The sequence below is a fragment of the Bison bison genome, unplaced genomic scaffold, assembly GCF_000754665.1.
Source record: "Bison bison bison isolate TAMUID 2011002044 unplaced genomic scaffold, Bison_UMD1.0 scf7180017864068, whole genome shotgun sequence".
Lineage (NCBI taxonomy): Eukaryota > Metazoa > Chordata > Mammalia > Artiodactyla > Bovidae > Bison > Bison bison.
This window is the reverse complement of record NW_011494640.1, coordinates 4714491-4718547: the sequence shown is the minus strand read 5'-3', so window position 1 is coordinate 4718547 and position 4057 is coordinate 4714491. Positions and strand designations below refer to the sequence as shown.

Genomic DNA, 4057 nt, shown 5'->3' with positions numbered 1-4057 from the left:
ATTTCTAATCAATCTTTTAACTGCTCAAAGGAATCTGTATTTAGACAGTTTAGAACATCTCATGCCTCTCACAGTTGGGAGGCTCTGAGCAATCACATGTGGCCGGAAAAACCTATTCAGGCAGGCTAGAGGACTTCCAAAAGAGTTTGTAGGTTGAAACACTATCACACCCAGGAATTATTAACTGGAGCTGTAAGTTAACTCTTTTTTCAGAGAGAGGTAGTGGGGGACAGCCCCCCATAAAGTCAGAGGTGTAGGTGAGAGCACAAAGCAGAAAATAGGCAGACTCTGGTTTTGGGGGTAGATGCTCGAGAATTTCCAAGGGGACTCCTGAGGCTCGATCCCGCCTTTGCGTATGCCAAGCCTCCTTCCTCATGACCTTTGCCATGGGCAGAGTTCCTCACGCTGGCTCCCGGCAGTGATAGAATTCCAGTTGAGCTATTCCAGATCCTGAAAGATGATGCTGTGAAAGTGCTGCACTCAATATGCAATATGCCGGGAGATGGCTGCCGGCAACCTTTAATTATCAGTTCAGTCACTCAGGCGTGTCCAACTCTTTGCAACCCCACGGACTGCAGCATGCCAGGCCTCTCTGTCCATCACCAGCTCTCTGAGCTTGCTCAAACCGATGTCCGTTGAGTCGGTGATGCCATCCAACCATCTCATCCTCTGTCATCCCCTTCTCCTCCTGCCTATAATTATCCCCATTGTCAAATCCATGTGCCATGAAAGCTTAATAATTGATGAGGGGGAGGAGAAGGGGAGGCAGTAATGGGAGCTTTTTTTTTCTTTTTTTAAAAAACTTTTTATTTTATATTGGAGTATAGTTGATTAACAAGAGTTACTTTCAGGTGGTTAGTTTCAGGTGAACAGCAAAGGGACTCAGCCATACATATACGTGTATCCATTCTCCCCCAGACTCCCCTCCCACCCAGGCTGCCACATAACACTGAGCAGAGTTCCCTGTGCTATCCAGTAGATCCTCATTGGTTATCCATTTTAAATATAGCAGTGTGTACATGTCCATCCCAAACTCCCTAACTGTCCCTTCCCACATCCTTCCTCGCTGGCAACCAGCCCCAGACCTCTAGCAGCCACAGCAGGGTGTGTGGTGGGAATAGATGCTCAAAAGCCCAACCCAGAAAATAAGCTCCAGGGAGAGCTCGCCATCTCCTCAAAGGCTCTGCTGCCTGATCATGGGACCATTCATAAAAGAGCAGAGAAGCACCTTAAGCTTTGCAAAATTCCATAGCAGCTGAGGATCCCCGGTTTCCTCATCTGTAAACAGGAAACGTCATAGAACCTTCCTCTTGAGATGGTTGGGAGCATGAGACGGGGTGCTTGGAGGGCAGAGAGCTGGCCAGGAGTCTTGTTACTGTTATCATCTTGGAGATGGTTGGGAAGATGCTGGTTTTGGAGTTAGAGCCCACGGTTCTAGTCTGGCCTCCACTCCCAGGTCTCTGGGTGTTCGGGCCCATATTACTTAACTTCTGTGAGAGTCGGTATCATCTCTAAAGTGGGGAGAATAACAGCACGTTCAAGGGCAGTGGTTGTGAGGATGAACTAAGGGATGTACGGCCCTCCCGGGCTGGCCACCGGCTGGGTAGACGGTGTGCTGTGCTGAGTCATTTCAGTCATGTCTGACTCTTTGCGACCCTATGGACCAAAGCCTGCCAGGCTCCTCTGCCCATGGGATTCTCCAGGCAAGAATACTGGAGTGGATTGCCATGCCCTCCTCCAGGGGATCTTCCCAACGCAAGAACTGAACCAGCGTCTCTTACATCTCCTGCACTGGCAGGCTGGTTCTTTACCACTAACACCACTTGGGAGGCCCTGGGTAAGGTGGTAGTGACTGGCGTTTGAAGATGGTGCCTGAGCTAAAGCGTTTCATCTTAGAATCTCCTCCTGGCAGCACCCATGGGTGTGAGCTTGGGCAGGAAACGTTGGGATCAGATCCTCATTCTACCCCCAGTATTTCTTGGGCCTGGACAAGGTTTTTAACTCCTGATGCTTCATTTTCTTGCTAAGTGCTGATAATAATAGTACAGCCCACGTTAAGTGGGGGGACTCGGTGAAAAAAACGCATGTTAAACACAGTGCAGTGTCTGCCACAAAGAAGACCTCAACATAGCCGCTACATCATCATCATCCTTTTTTAACTCAGTAGTCCCCAAATTTTATTGACCTTTGAAAGCTATAATATAATTTATTTTTTAAATATTTTTTAGAGTAGTATTAACCTACAATGCTCCATTAGTTATGGCGCACAACATAGCGATTCTATGCATTACACAATGATTGCCACAGACACTATAGTTTTATTAAAACCTAAAATTGTTAACATCAGTAGATAAGAAATTTGTAAACTAGAAGTCAGAATATAGTCAAGCTATGTTTTACAGCTGATCACTTATTTTCTTTAAATTAGCTTCCTTTTTAGCTTAAATGCAATTATCTCCAGTTCAATTCAGTCACTCAGTCATATACGACTCTTTGCGACCCCATGGACTGCAGCACGTCAGGCTTCCCTGTCCATCACCAACTCGCGGAGTTTACTCAAATTCATGTCCACTGAGTCAGTGATGCCATCCAACCATCTCATCCTCTGTCATCCCCCTCTCTTCCTGCCTTCAATCTTTCCCAGCATCAGGGTCTTTTCAGATGAGTCAGTTCTTCGTACAGAGAAGGCAATGGCAACCCACTCTAGTACTCTTGCCTGGAAAATCCCATGAACAGAGGAACCTGGTAGGCTGCTGTCTATGGGGTCGCACAGAGTCAGACACAACTGAAGCTATTTAGCAGCAACAGCAGCAGTTCTTCATATCGGGTGGCCAAAGTATTGGGAGTTTGAGCTTCAGCATCAGTCCTTCCAATGAATATTCAAGACTCATTTCCTTTAGGATGGACTGGTTGGATCTCCTTGTATTCCCAGGGACTCTCAAGAATCTTCTCCAACACCACAGTTCAAAAGCATCAATTCTTCACCACTCAGCTTTCTTTATAGTCCAACTCTCACATCCATACATGACTACTGGAAAAACCATAGCTTTGACTAGACAGACCTTTGTAGGCAAAGTCTCTGCTTTTTAATATATTGTCTAGGTGGTCATAACTTTCCTTCTAAGGAGCAAGCATCTTTTAAATTTCATGGCTGCAATCACCATCTGCAGTGATTTTGGAGCCCAAAAAAATAAAGTCTGACACTGTTTCCACTGTTTCCCCATCTATTTGCCATGAATTGATAGGACCAGATGCTATGATCTTAGTTTCCTGAATGTTGAATTTTAAGCCAGCTTTTTCACTCTCCTCTTCCACTTTCATCAAGAGGCTCTTTAGTTCTTCTTCACTTTCTGCCGTAAGGGTGGTGTCATCTGCATATCTGAGCTTATTGATATTTCTCCTGGCAATCTTGATTCCAGTTTGTGCTTCATCCAGCCCAGCATTTCCCATGATGTACTCTGCATAGGAGTTAAATAAGCAGGGTGACAATATTCAGCCTTGACATACTCCTTTTCCTATTTGGAACCAGTCTGTTGTTCCATGTCCAGTTCTAACTGTTGCTTTCTGACCTGCATACAGGTTTCTCAAGAGGCAGGTCAGGTGGTCTGGTATTCCCATCTCTTTCAGAATTTTCCACAGTTTATTGTGATCTACACAGTCAAAGGCGTACTTTGGGCACCTCATGCGAAGAGTTGACTCACTGGAAAACACTATGATGCTGGGAGGGATTGGGGGCAGGAGGAGAAGGGGACGACAGAGGATGAGATGGCTGGATGGCATCACTGACTTGATGGACATGAGTCTGAGTGAACTCCGGGAGTTGGTGACGGACAGGGAGGCTTGGCGTGCTGCGATTCATGAGGTCGCAAAGAGTCGGACACGACTGAGCGACTGAACTGAAATGATAAAGCAGAAATAGATGTTTTTCTGGAACTCTCTTGCCTTTTCAATGATCCAGTGGATGTTGGCAATTTGATCTCTGGTTCCTCTGCCTTGTCTAAAACCAGCTTGAACATCTGGAAGTTCACAGTTCACATATTGCTGAAGCCTGGCTTGG

General features: G+C 46.0%; 1 protein-coding gene across 1 annotated transcript in view; it reads left to right on the top strand.

Annotated features, from left to right (window-relative positions):
• SPATA3 (spermatogenesis associated 3) overlaps nucleotides 1-4057 on the top strand; it is a 20959-nt gene that overhangs the window by 11246 nt on the left and 5656 nt on the right. The gene's annotated exons all lie outside the window — the stretch shown is intronic.